The sequence below is a fragment of the Kogia breviceps genome, chromosome 1 (genome assembly GCF_026419965.1).
Source record: "Kogia breviceps isolate mKogBre1 chromosome 1, mKogBre1 haplotype 1, whole genome shotgun sequence".
In the NCBI taxonomy this organism is placed as follows: Eukaryota; Metazoa; Chordata; class Mammalia; order Artiodactyla; family Physeteridae; genus Kogia; species Kogia breviceps.
In genome coordinates this window covers 71,171,918-71,187,043 of record NC_081310.1, presented here as the reverse complement: position 1 = coordinate 71,187,043, position 15,126 = coordinate 71,171,918, and the positions used below count along the sequence as shown (strand labels likewise).

Below are 15,126 nucleotides of genomic sequence, written 5' to 3'. Positions count from 1 at the left end.
GGCTCTGGACGCGCAGGCGCAGCGGCCATGGCTCACGGGCCCAGCCGCTCCGTGGCATGTGGGATCTTCCCGGTCCGGGGCACGAACCCGCATCCCCTGCATCGGCAGGCGGACTCTCAACCACTGCGCCACCAGGGAAGCCCAATGATGATGACGTTTAAGATTTACCCTCTTAGCAGCTTTCAAATGTGCAAATAGTATTATTAACTATAGTCGCCATGCTGTACATTACATCCTCGTGACTTATTTATTTCAAAAAATATGAAACAATATCTGAATATGCGTGTCATCCGTGCCCAGGCTAATCTTCTCTGTATTGTTCTAATTTTAGTATGTGTGCTCTCAAAGTGAGCACAGGAGCCTTCTTAAGGGGCCAGATCTCTTACTGCCCCACCCAGAAAAGTGCCTTCAGAGAAGAGACCCTTTTCTATTGTCCCAAGTTGTCTCTTCAGCCTATTCAGGGACCTCTCCAACACAAGAGTCCTCTCATTGTTGTCCAGAATCCAGCTCTGAACTTCCAAAATGATGGAAATGTTCTATATATGCACTGCCCTAGGCAGTGGCAGCTAGTCACATGCGACCACTGAGCACTCGAAAGGTGGCTAGTGAAAACTTTTGTTGAATTTTCTTCAATTTAAATGTAGATGTAAGTAGACACATATGGCTAGTGGCTACCCTATTGGACAGTGTAGGAGGTGATGGAGGGGCCTGTCCACTTAATGTCATGGAGCCCCAGCATATGGGAGCTGGAGAGGATACTAACTCCAACCCTTCCTTCTGCAGTGAGGAAATAAAACCAGGCAGGGCAGGGGAATACAGAGAATCAGCAGGGAAACAAAGGGGTGGGCGGGGTCCCCATCCAGGCTCCCGCTCCTGACTCTGCACAGGGGTGCTTCAGAGCACTCCTGCCAGCGGGAATGCTTCCCTGGAGGAGCCCTGCGGTCCCACCCAATCCCAAGAGGCTGCATTCTAGAGGCGGCCTAGGTCTCGTTAGACCTAGTTCAGTGACTCAGGCTTTTTAATCAAATGAAGGCTGAGCAGCTCCTATGAAGAGGGGCAGCTTCAGGGTCGTCAGGTAGACGCTGCCATCTCCCTCTCTGGCTACACATCCCCTGTAGACAGCCCATGGGGTGGGAGTGGGAGAAGAGACTGCAGCCTGTCGAGTCCCAGTTCTGAGAGCTGGAGGCCAGCTGTGCGCTTGTGCACACGACCCCCCTCCCGTGTGTGAAGCTCTGTACCTGGGATGGCACAACTAAAGCAGGTAAAGCAGGAAGCCCCCAGGACCTGAGTCAGCTGGGCCGGATTCTAAGTCTTGGTTCTTCAATATTTCTCCAAGTGAACTTGAGCAAACGCCTTCCACACTCCGGGCCTCAGTTTCCCCACGTGTAAAGTGGGAATATCAGTCAGATCTCTGGCATTCTACATTTGAAGGTGATGGTGCCTTAGACTGTGTCTATGGCTCCCAGGGCAGGGCAGAGGTGTCTGCAGGGGCTAGCCCGGAGTTTCCCAGTGCACCAAAGGCTGGCTGGCTAGCTCAGCAGTGCAGAGCCTGAGCTCGGGGCTGGCTCCCAGAAGCTGGGAGCACCTTTGGGACCCACAGTCTGCTGCCACAGCATTAGCCTTGGTCCTTGAGGGGCTGGAGTGGGTACAGACCCGTCTCTCTGCCAACTTCCTACCTGCAGCTGTATAACGAACCCCACCGTGGATGGATGGCGTCAGTCCCTGAAGGACAGAGTCTCTGCATGCTGGTCAAGGCGTCCAGTTTGTCATTCTGGGTCACAAGATCACGTGGCCATCTCTCCCTCTGTTTCAAACCCTAGCGCACCCAGGTGCAATGGGCTTGTGAACATGACATCTTCATTCTTTGCCCTGAAAGCTGGTGCTGGGGGCAGGGCACACATCCAGGGGGAGCTCCACCCCCCGTGCCCCACGTGAGGGCATAAGCACAGGCATACGGGGCTCCCAGACAGGGCTCCAGCTCGGGGCTAGGGCTGAGGGCAGGGCCTGCCTGGACAGCAAAGGTCCTCAGAGGGCCAGGGCAAAGTCAGTGCCATTGTTATGCTGATCAGACTTCTTGCAGAACTTGGGAAGAAGCTGGAGCCCAGGACCTAGAGGGGCCTGGTGAGTGGTGGGACGTCCAGGCTGTGGAGGACCCTGCGCACGGGTCATCGTTACTGTAGGGGTCCTGGCAGGAAGCAGGAGAGTTTCCGACTGCCCAGCACATAATCATTCTCCCTTCACCTTGCCTGACCCCAGCAGCCATCTTCAGAAACATCCCCTCTTCCCTGCCCATCCACACGAGGCCTCCATCACCTTCTGGCCATTCGACCGTAAAACCCTTCCTGGATGGCACCCCTCCTGGATGAAGGCGCTGTGCTGGACACCGGGCAGACAGTATATCAGGCATAGCGCTGTCTTCAAGAGCTTAAGTCTGGCAGAGCTTCTCATCCTCAACAAGGTATTTAACTTATCTAAATCCATTGTGTGTAAAAAGGAAATAAGAATATCCCCAGTAAAGGGTAACTGAAAGCATTTGGTGAGAAAATGGAGGTAAAGAACAAACGCAGTGATTTGCAAACTTGGCTACATACTGGGGTCACCTGGGGGGTTTTACGCGCCGCAGATGTCCAGGTGCCACTCCCAAAGTTTCTGCTTTAATTGGTCTGGGCTGCAGCCTGGGCATTGGAATTTCTAAAAACTCCCCAGGGGACATGAACATGCAGCCAAGTTTGAGAACCACTGGTCTAGCATGTCATCTGTGTATAATAACTCATCCCCTTCGAGGGTGCCCACCCACCCTTCTTCTCTGCCACCGAGGGGACGTGCCTGTAATACATTGTCTGCACCAGTGAGGGTGTCGGCTCTGCCTCTGAGGTGGGAGGAGCGGACTCGGAGGCTGGGCACCTGCCTACAGTCCTCAACATACTGAGGGAAGCAACACAGAGAACCCATTTGACATTTGAGTGCGCAGTGCCCTCCCTCCCTGGGGGACCAGAGCCGCACGTGTGGAAATTATGTGGGAGCTGAGGAAGCTCCAGATGGCCTCGTTGGGACGTGACGCTGCCTGGGGGGATTTTGGGGCCTGGTGCTCCTCTGGCACCTTCAGCTTCGTTGTGGTTTCTCCTCATCTGTGCTCAGCTCCTGGGCTCCTAGGCCCTCCATAAACAGCCGCAGGGAGCTGGTGGGGCCCGAGATGAGGATGCACTGGTGTCCACTACCATGCAGCACTCCGCATAGAGCCAGGTGAGGCCACAGTCAGACAGACAGACAGACGGAGGCTGAGGGAGCACTGCCAGGCTGCATAGCTTTCCCGAGTGACAGTAGTCGCCGTGTTGGTGGTCAGCTGCTGCAGCGGAGGGTGGGTAAGGTGTTAGCGGGGGAGGGAAGGTGCTGCCCTCACTCGGCTTAGTGACCCTCCACTGCCTCTCACTAGGGGCCCCCCCGACCCCATTCCTCTTATCTCCATGTTCCCCCCCTTCCCTGGACAGAGCAGGCAGAGACCACATGTTGGCAGTGTTACCAGCCAGGGTTCCTGGCCTCCTTAATCAGTAGAATTGATCAGAGGCCAGACAAGAAATTCAGGCCAGGCTTTATTGGGGCCCCTGCTGCAGCAGGGACAAGTAACAGGTTCCCTTGCTCGCTTGCTTGCTGAGGAGGGGTGAGTTGGATCCTTATATGAAGTGAGGGCTGGGGTGTGTCTGGTCAGAGGGCTGGCTTAGGTGCTTTGCCTACCCCTTAGGTGGCATGGTGTGCAGGGGGCATGTGCAGTTCCCTGCTTTTGCTCCCAGCTTCTCGTTGTATCTCGTCCAGAATTTGCCCCAAATGCGCATGCATGCAGTTATTTTTAGTCCCTTATAGTTTCTTTGTATTCTGTTGCTCAAGGAGATGTTTGTCCAGGTGCAGGCATTACAGCACTGCAGCACTGCAGCAAAGGGTCCCGGGTCCCGGCCTATCTCAGCTGTGCCTTGAGTAGTGGCTGTACTGGGGGTCAGGGCAGGAGGATGGCAGCAGGATTTTTGGAGAGTGGGGACATTTGAAGATTCCTGACCGTTTCGTTTTGATTGGCCAGGAGCCAGTGTTGCTGAGGCTCACGTGATGGAAATTCGCTTGGTAATATTGGGAGTCTCTGCATCCCAGCACAACCTCTGCCCCCAGCAAATGGGAATTCCTACGGGAAAGATCAGAACCTCGTGGAGACACATAACTTCTAAGACCCAGGGACCCCAGCAACAAGGGAAGTTAGGCTACGGCTTCTCCACCTTTCTTACCCCTCCCCCAGCCCACCCAAAGGGGTCTCTGGGATAGTCCAGCCTCACCCAATAAATAGCCCCAGTGAAGTCACAGAAAAAGAGTAGGCACAAGGACAGTGAGTAAAATAATGCAAACAAGGTGCAACTGGCCCCACCCTCGCCTGGGTTTGGGTGGCTTCAGGTGGAGCAGGGACACTGGGTGAGCAGAGGAGGGGCGGAGCCTGTGTGACTGGCCAGGCGGTCAGGGAGTACTGGTGGGTCAGGACCACTTGGGGCTCATCTCCTTACTTGCATTTTCTGCAGAGAAAGAGCCAGCAACGAGGAAGCTTTTGCTCTGGGTCAGCCTAACCAACCTGTTGTTTGGCAGGGTGGGTATGACTCACTCTCATTGGCCCTTCAGGCAATGGTGTCCGCAAGAGGTGAAGTCACTCCCTGAACTCGAGCAGCCTGAGTGGAGTAAAGGAGGGACTGGAGCTAGGGCTCCTGGTTCCCAGTCCTAAGCTGATCTCCCTGCCTTCTTCCCCTTCTACGCTGCGAGATGCCTCCCTTGGCTCATGGCCACTTTGGGCCCAGTTTTCCAGAGTGTGTGTGCATGGGATGTGGCTTCCCCACATTCATAGGAGGAGCCCTCTGTACACGCACATGTGGCACAGTGTGAAGGTGTGCACATGTCACTTTGTGCAAGTGTAATTGCATGTTTGCAAATTCAGCGTGAAGGTGCACGAGTTAGCACAAGTCCTCCCACCCGCCCCTCCCCTGACGCCTCAGGATCCCACTGGATATTCCCTCTTCTTCCTTGAGATAAAGGAAGAGACGTGCCCTCTTTTCCACAAGGCCTGCCTTCTTCCTGTCTGCTGGTTGCTCATCTCTCCCATAGCCTCCGGGATCTTGTGCCCTCCATGATCTTCTCCTTTTCCCAGTTTTCAGTCTCTCTCTTTCCAGTGGCTCTTAACTCCAACTATGAGCACGCTCAGGCATCCACTGGCATTTAAGAACACCCATCCTTCCTTACCCAGCTTCTCCTGTATCTCTCCCCGCCTCTCACCGCCCCCACTCCCACCACATTCCCTTCCCTGGTGAATTTCTCAGAACAGCCTACATCTGTAACCTCTACTTCCCAACACCAACATCTACCTCTTAGCTGCTCACCCTCTGCTCTCCCTGCTCCTCCCGTAAAAGAGCTCTTCTCAAGACCACCCCTGACTGCGGAACCACCACTGTGGCTTTTTCTCAATGCTACCCTTTCTCTTGCCAAACTAGAAGCTCCTTTCCGTATTACCTCTGAGATTTCTCTGGACCCGCGCCTTCCTCTCCATCCTCACTGTCACCGGCAGTGTTACTCTGATGACCCCTTGTCTCCTGCTCATACCGTATTTCTAAATCCAACAGCTTGGGGCAGGTCTCCGCCCTGCTCAAAGCTGACAGCAGTTCCCCCTAGGCTTGCTGTCCTGCATAGAAGCTCAGCCAGGCACTGAAAATCATCTCCAGTTTCCAGCCCTGTACTCCCAGTGCTCCTGTGACACTCATCACAGGCTAATGTTTTGTGTCTCACCTGCTAGATTGTAAGCTCTGTTGGGACAGGAACTCTGTCTTGTGCACTGTGTTTATGGCTGTACCCCCAGAGCCAAGCAGTGTGCTTGGCACATAAGTGCCCAATATCTATTGAATCAATGAGCAAGCAAATAAATGAAGGAAGGAAGGAATGAATAAAGTTGACTGTCTCTGTGTGAGAAAAGCCATGGGCCTCACAGGGAGAGTCCCCAGGTCACTGGCCCTACATACAAAGATACAAAGTCCTTCAGAATCACCAGCTTGGAGCTTGGAGCTCAGCTAGAAGCAGTAGAGTAGGGTGCTGTCAATTCCCAGGCTCCAGAGTAGGGTAGAGTGGACCTCGCGCCAAGTGTGATCCTTGGAGGGGCAGGAGAGCCCTGGGACAAGAGGGCAGGGGGTCAGATGACCTGGGGTGACCCCATATATAATCGCCATGTCCTGGTTCAAGAAGGCTTTGACCTTCTCTGAACTCTAGTGGATGCCGGGTGGTGAATTCTATCCCATTTTCCATGTAGCTGGAGGATCCCAAGGAATCGCAGCGGCTGTGACTCTCTGCCAGAAGGACGTAGGCTCAGGTCTGCTCAAGAGAGGCCCAGGCAGTGGGGCTGAGAGGCAGGCTGTGAGTGGGTATGGCCAGTGTGGTTGAAGACTTAGGTGCAGGGAAGGGGTAGTCCTGGAGTTGGGCGCTTGGAAAATGTCTTTCATGGATGAAGGACTGTGATTCTTGAACACTTATTCTGTGCTTACACCTCTAAAACTTTTGTCTCAAATGACACATTTAAAAGCAATTGCTAACACTGGGATGAGGAGAAGATTCTGGGCAGAGTTTTCACTAAGAGGCTGTTGACGGAGGATGGGGATGGAGGAGTACAACTGCCTGGGCTGCGTTTGAGGAGTCTGTCCTGTCTTGGTCTCAGAAGAGCTGGGATGTGGCCTTCTGGGTGGGCCAGGGGTTCCTGGAACTTGCCATTTTACCTTGGTGGCCATCTCTAGAAAATGGGTGTCATCTTTCTGCTTTCAGGGCCGGGGGAGCAGAGGCAGAGAGGAAGCAGTTCAAATAGCAGCAGGAGGGCTTACCTGGGTGGGGGTCAGAAACACCCCCAGGCTGGGGAGAGGCCCAGAGACCCTGGGTGTCACCACAAGCAGCAGAAAGAGAGCTGCTCTTGATGGGGGGGGGGGGACCAAGAGGTTGGGTGAACCTGTGTCAAAGGTGACTCTGCAGGTCTGGGGGAGGGTGCTGTCTTAATCCATTTGGGCTGCTGTAAAGAAAGTACCACAAACTGGGTGGCTTATCAACAACAGAAACAGTTCTCACAGTTCTGGAGGCTGGAAGGCTGAGGTCAGTGTGCCAGCATGGTTGGTTCTGGTGCGGGTTCTCTTCCGGGTTGCAGACTGCGGACTCCCCTCATCTCCTCTCGTGGTGAGCAGAGGGTGAGAGAGCTCTCTGGGGTCTCTTTTATACGAACATGAATCCCATTCATGAGGGCCCCATCCTTGTGCACTAATCACCTCCCAAGGGCCCCACCTCCTACTACCATCACATCGGGGTTAGGATTTACTTAATGGATTTGGGGGAGACAAACACTCAGTCTATAACAGGTGCTGATGTTGGTCTCCCCATAGCACTGGGTCTGTAGGGATGAAAGAGTCTGCTTGAGGGGCTGGGGGGCCCTGGGCTTTGGGGTCTTGCCTGGCTCTACCCTTAGTGCTTAGGGTGGGATTAGGCAGGTTGTACAAGCTCTCTGGGTTTCCATTTTGCAGCAGGGAGTGGATAGGTCTTCTTGTTTTAAAACTTCCAAGGAAGTGGGAGACTCAGTGAGACAAGAGGACAAAACAAAAACATTGAAAATGAAGTAAGAATGTGCCGAGACCTTTGATGAACCACTGGTGTAGTAGAAGGTCAAGCTGTGCTGAGCCTGGTCACAGAAACACCCACCATAGGTCACACATCCCTCCCACCCACCAGTGACACTTGGACTGAGGTGAAGACCCTCTGACTTGTCCCAGAGCTCCTTCCCGCTCAATGTGCCTCAGGCTTTCCAGCTGTACAATGGGGATTTTCTAAGGTGCTCATGTGCTCCTCAGCAATTCAGTCCAAGACAGTAGAGAAAGAACGGGCCTTGCAGGAAAGAAAGTCGCAAGTCCAAGAGAGAAAGGAGACAGGGAAGAAGTGAGGGGCTTGAGCATCCAGGTGGTTGATGAGGACGGCAGAGCCGGTGTCATTGCCGAAGGACAGTCTCTTGGTGAACTGGCTCCACTTAGGACGGAGCCTGGCCACATTCATGCCTCCTCGCTCCTTTTGGGTTTTCCAGACTGAGGGCATTTTCTAGAGGTAGATCCTGGCCCAGGGAGGGCGAAGGAAAAATAGAAGAGGCCTGCACTCCGGCAAAGGCAGAGTCCCCAAAGCCACCCACTGCTTCTGTTACTGCTACCCCCAACCTTAACCCGGGCGCCTAAGACTCACTCTTGCTCCCTGTGGCCTCTGAAAGAGCATTTCCAAGTCTCCATGAGTCAATTGCACCGGCATTAAATAAGCCTCAGCTAAGTGCCTCTTGTTGTCTATGACCTTGATCACCGCAAGGCCATTCACTCAATCATCCATTCCATTATCTCGTGCTGAACACCTACTCTGTGCTTGCCCTGTGCTGCATGCTGGAGATATAGATAAAGATGATTATTGCTGCCTTCAGGGAATGCCAGCAGGCCGGGACACAGACAAGGAAAGAGGCAGTGACGTCTCTCAGCAGATGAAGCCTGTGCCTTGTGATGCTGGCTGGGGGAGGCAATGCCACGTAGGTCCTATAGGTGGCAGCAGATGCCCATCTCAGCCCGCAGGGGCTCCTGGACACCTGGGGGCAGGTAGCCAGCCAGGCGCCAGGGGGTGAAGCGGTCCTATGGACCTGGGTGGGGTAGGCAGAGAGGACATCATCTCCAGAGAGTCTGTGTACTTTGTCCTTAGAAGGATGTGTCTGAGCCTAACTCCCGGTTCCTCGGCATCTTGTCCAGACACCTTCCCATCACCTTTGGGAGGCAGAATTAAAGTGACCTGGGAAACTCACAGCGTACTGCGCTGCTGCTGGGTGGGTGCCAGACATTGTACATACACCCATGTAGCCCTCATAACAACCCTGGAAACTAGCTGTCCTTCTCCCCGTTTTATAGACGTGGAGACTGAGGCTCACAGGGATGTAGGTGACTCAGAAGTGATGGAGCAGGGATTCAAAGCAGCTGTGTTTGACTCTATTTCTATAAAAGCCCCCTGGGTTCTGCTGACAGGAAGGCTGCTTTCAGATGCCTGGAGGAAGATGGCCCCAGCAGTTGTGTGGGGAGCGGCAGGACCCCAGCTCAATTTAACTTTGCAAGAGGCTTTCCCCATACAGATGGAGATTCCCTCTTTCTTTTCAGCTGCTAGTCCTCCTTTATTTCCACGCTCCTTTCCTTCCCATTTGACTGACCGTCCCACCACTGTGTCCAAGAACAAGGGTTCTATTTTCACACCTATCCGTGTGATACGATGATGGAAATGACTTGTCATATTTGCATCGTGGTTTCCTGTTCACAAAGTGTTTTTACAATTATGATCTTATTTGAGTCTCAGCCTTCCCATGGGGTGGGTAATTTTATTATTCCCATTTTACAGATGGGGACACGGAGGTCCAAGAGAAGGTTTTTACCTCAAAGAAGGTACATTCCCCACTATTGATTCCAAAGAGCCTCTGCTCTGGAACTTGACTTTTACCAATCTGCTTTCACAAGATCACTTCCTTCTCCCTTTCCTTTTCCCACCCAGGTCTTTAATCTTCAAAGCCCCTCATCCAGGAAGCTTGCCCCAAGGTCCACAGTCCATACTGGCCTTGCCTCTCCTTGGGCTCCTGCTCCTTTCCTGGGTGCTCACAGCCAGCACTGCATGACCTAATGCTTTGGAGGCAGTACAGTATGGTGGGAGGGAGGGCGTAGTGGCTGTGGGGTGGTGACTGAATCCTGGTGCCTCCCCTTACTTCCAAAGTGATTCTGAGCAGCTAACCTACCCTCCCTGGGCCTCCACTGAGCCCTGCTACAAAAATGGGCTTAATGGCAGTGGCTAGCTCAGAGGGTCTCTGTGTGGATTCAATGAGCTGCCCACTGGCCAGGAAATGTAATTGCATATGTATAAGGCAATGAAAGCAGCTTGAGAACTGCGATCACTCCCAAAGGGCCTTGTGTGGCGCTCTGCACAGAGCAGTTGGTAAAATTCCCCAAATTGTGTCTGAAAAGCCTCTCCACCCTGGCCAGTTCCCTGGCCTGACTTCTCCTTTGGAGGAGAAAAAGAGAGGAAGGTTTTACCTCTCTCTGCCTCCCCCCGGGGCTGGGGCTGCCCTAGGCCTGAGCTCACTGTGCCCGTGTCCTATCCTCCAGATCCCGCAGTTCTCTCCGGGAACTTGGCGAAGGGGAAATAGGCTTTGGAAACAACCCATCAGGCGTGTGTCCAAACTCAGCCTCTGACTTATGGCCTAAGGTTTGCTGCCCAACCTCCCTGAGCCATGATACCCTTATCTGTACAATAGGACTGTCGTGCTGATGGGGGGGATGGTTTGAGATGAGACATGAGAAGAGATGGTGTGAAACCTAAGCATTTACAGGCTTAGCAACTGCTACTGTTATCAAAGCCCACCCTCCTCCCTTAGGTCCTCTGGTCCCACCTGAGCTTTCCAAATGGAAACCCCCTTTCTCCTCATCGCTGGGCCCTCTCCTAACCCTGCCCTTCCCCTTCTGAGCCCTAATGAATTGCTCATTCCCACAGGGCTTGGCACAGAATGGATGTTGTCTTTTTCCTCCTTCCTCTTGGCTGCCTTAAGCTTTTCTTTTGTCTTTTTGCTGCTTTTTAGATCTTAACATTTATGATAATCCGCCTTGTAGTACTAGTAACAGCTGAGTCCTTACAACATTCCTTGCACTGTGGTAAGGGCTTTCCAAGCATTATCTCAGTAAATCTTCAGAGCAACACTCTGCAGTAGGTCCTGGCATTATTCCTGTTTTAAAATTGAGTAAACTGAGACTTGAGAGGTTACTCGACAAGAGGTAACTTGTCCACGGTTTTGGACCTGGTTAGCTCTGCTCGTGGGGCAGCGCTGAAACCAAGAAATTCCAAAAATCCAACTCTAGTAGCCTGCTCTGCTTCCCTGATGGAGCTCACTGAGCCCACACCCTTCTAGATACTTCGGCTGTGAGCCCCCTGAGGGCAAGGGCATGTCTTAATCATTTCTGAGCTCCACACTGCGCCCAGTGAGGGGTGTGCCTAATGGGACACTCATTACGTAGTGGAATCTCTTTGCCCTCCCTCTGCCTGAGTCATTGTCTGAAGGCACTGGGGTCTGCGTGGAGGCTGGAGGTGCAGGAGCCCCGGAGCACCAGCAGGTGTCCCCCGTGAGGCATCCGGCTCCAGAAGTTCGAGGCCACTCCCCTGTCTGGGGCTGTCTGTCTGGGATCCACTGAAGCCTGTCGCCTCGGAGCCCTTCTCCTTTTGTACACTCCACACGTGGGCAGGTAGTCATTCTTCTATGCGCTGATCTATTATCCTGGGGCAGACGGCAGGGCGGCCCGTAACAAGTCTTACCCACAGTACCTAGCTAAGTGGGGGAAGGGTAACCAGCAGAGGGGCTGGAGGAAGCTGGCTGTGGGAGAGGAAGGCTGTGCCCAGTGACGCCAGCAGCTGCCCCATCCCAGCCTGGCGCTGGGCTCCCTAGAGGGGGCAGAAGCTGATGAGGAACAGCACTGCTCAGGGACAAGGTCAAGGCTGAGATGGGCACAGAGCCTAGATTTCCAACCTCCCAGCTCAGACCCCACCCCCATGCCCTGGAAGCTCCAATCTCTATGCTAACCTTGGCTGTGCCTGTGTCTGGCCTCTCCCAGGCTGTGTCTCAGTGTTCACATCTGGAAGATGTGTGAGTCCTCCTGCCTTGTTCCCTGACAGAGCCGGGCCTAGGGGCCTGGATGCTGCCTTTCTCCAAGCCTCTATGAGCAGCAGCTCTTTATGGGAAAGTGCACCACAGACTGGCATGAGAAGCACCTAGTGGAAACTTCTGGAAGTGGGGAGCTGGGGGAAGGGGTCTGTCCATCCTCAGTTTTCCTAGTATTGGAGGGAGGGATGGGGCAGCCCTCGGAGTTTGGGGAGGTTTCTGCAGACAGGGCAGTTTGTCTTCCTGCTTCTTTCTGCTTGGCCCTAACTCCTTTTGGGGCCCCATCTCTCTGCCCTTTTCCCTTTTCCCTGTAGCTTTCAACCAGTCTGGGGCAGCTCCTTAGAAACACATTCAATGCCCAAGTCTCAGGAGAGGTGCTATTTATTCAGCCTACGATGCTCTCACTTGGTTTTGCCCTGCTCATTCTTCCCAAGCCCACTCTCAATACTATCATCTCCTCGGGGAAGCAGGTCCTGACTCAGCCTGGAGTCGACTGCTTTCTCCCATGGGCCCTGCAGCACAGGAATGAGCCCTACTTTGAGAGCACTGATCTCAGTTACTTATGTGCATGGGCACCTGCCTCTCGCCCAGCACAAAGCAGGGGATAATACTCATTAAACGAGTGAATTAGTGAACTGTGATGGACAGTGCAAAGAGCCCTGGACCAGTTGCAGGGGCCTGGGTTCTAGTTCTGGCTCTGCCATGGACTTGCTGTGTGATATTGGACCCATCCCTTCCCCTCTCTGGGCCTTAGTTTCCAAACAAGTACAATGAGGCGGAAGGCTAAGCAGACTCTAAGGTGCCCTCCAGCTCAGGCCCTCTAACATTCTCAGTTCTATGCCTCCAGGATGGATCTTTCTGCTGGGGGAGGAAGTAGAGTCCCAAAGGGAACGGCACATGCAAAGGGCCCGTGCAGAGGAAGCAGCGTGAGAACAAGGACCTGAAACAGAGCCAGCATGGCTAAAACAGACTGATGAGGGAATGGGAGGAGAGGTGAGACCAAGGAGGCAGGGGATGATGAGAGCAGATGCTTCCTGTGCACCAGGCCCCATTAGAAGTGCTTACCACATTCAATTCTCATAACAACCTATGAGGTAGGTACCATTATTGCCTCATTCATAGATGAGGAGACTGAGATACAGCAGGGTTCAGAAGGTAACTTGCCCAAGGTCAGACTGACAGAAAGTGACGGGGGAGAGTCAGGCTGTAAATTGAGGCAGTATGACCCAGAACTCATTACATAGCTGACTTGAGTGTTGAACCATAAAGGTTCTCGAACACCACATTAAAAAATCCTATGTTGACCCCAGAACAAATGGGAAGCTTTTCATGGTTTATGCAGGGGATGATGTAATTAAATGTGTTTTTCAAAGATCACTCTGACTGCAATGGGTCTGGAATACTGTAATATACCCATTAGGAAGCCATGGCATTTGAACTCTAGAGTTACAATAGAAGCTTGAACTAGAGTGGGCACATCTGGTGGAGATGAAGAAAATTGGACTGAATTGAGCAAAATTTAGGAAATAGAATTCACAGGACTTGGTGATTAATTAGATATAAGGAGTAAAGGAGAGGGAGGTTTCTGGGTGCCTGGTGATACATTGGGTGCAGTAGGAGAGAATGAGGATTCCAGAAGGGAAAGAGGGTTGAGAGATCATGAGTTCAAGGACCTGTTGAGTGTGGGGCTGCTAGTGAGACATCCCAGGGGTGATATCAAATGACAGGTGGATATATGCATCTGGTGAAGGATGTATGCATTATTTGTGATTCGTACTTAATGCCATGGGTCTGAATGAAATTAGCCAGGGAGAAAATACAGAGCAAGGTCAAAGGCCCCAAGCTTTAATGGACCAGAAGGGAAAAGAGTCTACACAAGAGACCCAAAGGGAGTAGCCAGAGAAAACCATTAAGGGTCCCTGAGGCCACAGAGGACGGTGTTGAGCAAATGGTCTGTGTGACTCAGGGTAACAGGTGGATGTGCATCCATGGGTGCTTTCAGCAGGAGCTGTTCAGTGAAGCAGAAGGGCAGGAGACCAGGCATGGGCTGAGCCATGATGGGAGGGGGACAGGCAGCTATTTTGAGAAGCTGGGTTGTAAAGAGGAAGAAAGAGGGGACCAGGGTGCTGGCTGGGTCAACATCTGTGTGGATGGTGGTCCATCCAGGACGATCCTGGGAAGCTTGGGGTGAAGGAGGTCTGTGAGTCAGGAGCCAAAAAGTCTTTGCTTAATGATGCGGTGGGACCTGGAATCCGGTAATGACAATAGTGAGTGAGTGGAGAGGGTCCGAGGTAAGAAAGCGTGAACTCGAAAGGAGAGTCTTCTCCCAATGTCACATCAGCCTTGAGATGTGAGGGGAGTGGCTGGTTATCCCTATGACACAGGAGGAAACCAAGACCTAAGAGGTTAAGTTATATATCCTAATTCGAGGGGGCGGGTACCCTGCCCCAGAACCTTGCTTCTCCCTCAGTGAGGCCGTCTGCTGACGGAGAGTTGGTCACGAATCTCAGGAGAGTGATGCTGTCTCTTTCCTACCAGCAGACCTGACAAAATTGTGACCAGTCATGGCCAGTGGGGGAGACTGACCACCCATCCTTCCTCTCCCTCTCCTCCCCTCAAGTCCTAGAGCAGGCAGAGCAAGGAGCAGAGAGGGAGCAGGTGTGCAGGGGCGGTGGGGAGATGGGACAGCCCAGAACCTGCATCAGAAGGTGAATGACACCAGCCGCCGTTTATTGAGCACCTACAAAGTGCTGTGAAGTTCTTCGAATAATAATATTTCATCTGGGCAGCCCTATTATGTGGCTACTCTCATTTCCACTGCTCAGACAAGAACGTTGAGGCTTTAGGGAGCTTAGAGAAGAATGGGCTGAGGGCTCTACCTCTTGACTCTGGGATCCCTTCTGTGGCTGTGGTGTCAGAGACGACTGGCAGAGCCAATGAGACTCAGAGAGAGTGGTGCTGCGCTGTGGCGGGCCGTGTAGAGTGGTGCCAGCACCAGAAGGAACAGCTTTTTTTTTTTTTTCCCCAACCGCTCCACATGGCTTGTGGGGTCTTAGTTCCCCAACCAGGGATCTAACCCATGTCCCCTGCAGTGGAAGCGCGGGGTCCTAACCACTGGACTGCCAGGGAGTTTCCAGTAACAGCTTTTTAAAGCCCCACACCCAGGATGGTGCTGCAGGACCCACACATATATTCTGAGTCAAGATTTAGGACTCTGATATGATAAAGGCAACTTCTGGTTTGTTTTCCCAAGTTTCTTTTATTTATGTCCTGATTTCTTTTTGTTGTACTTCTTAAGAGATCTCCTTCACTTTGTTTTCCAACACTTTTATTACCTTAAAACAATTTCGCTCTCATATTTTTAACTTCAAAGGCCCTTTCTGAGCCTC

At 52.8% G+C, this 15,126-nt stretch overlaps 1 pseudogene; it reads right to left on the bottom strand.

Moving 5' to 3' along the window:
• Positions 1-255: 255 nt before the first annotated feature.
• Positions 256-355, bottom strand: LOC131746820 (U6 spliceosomal RNA; annotated as a pseudogene).
• Between the last annotated feature and the right edge of the window lie 14,771 nt (positions 356-15,126).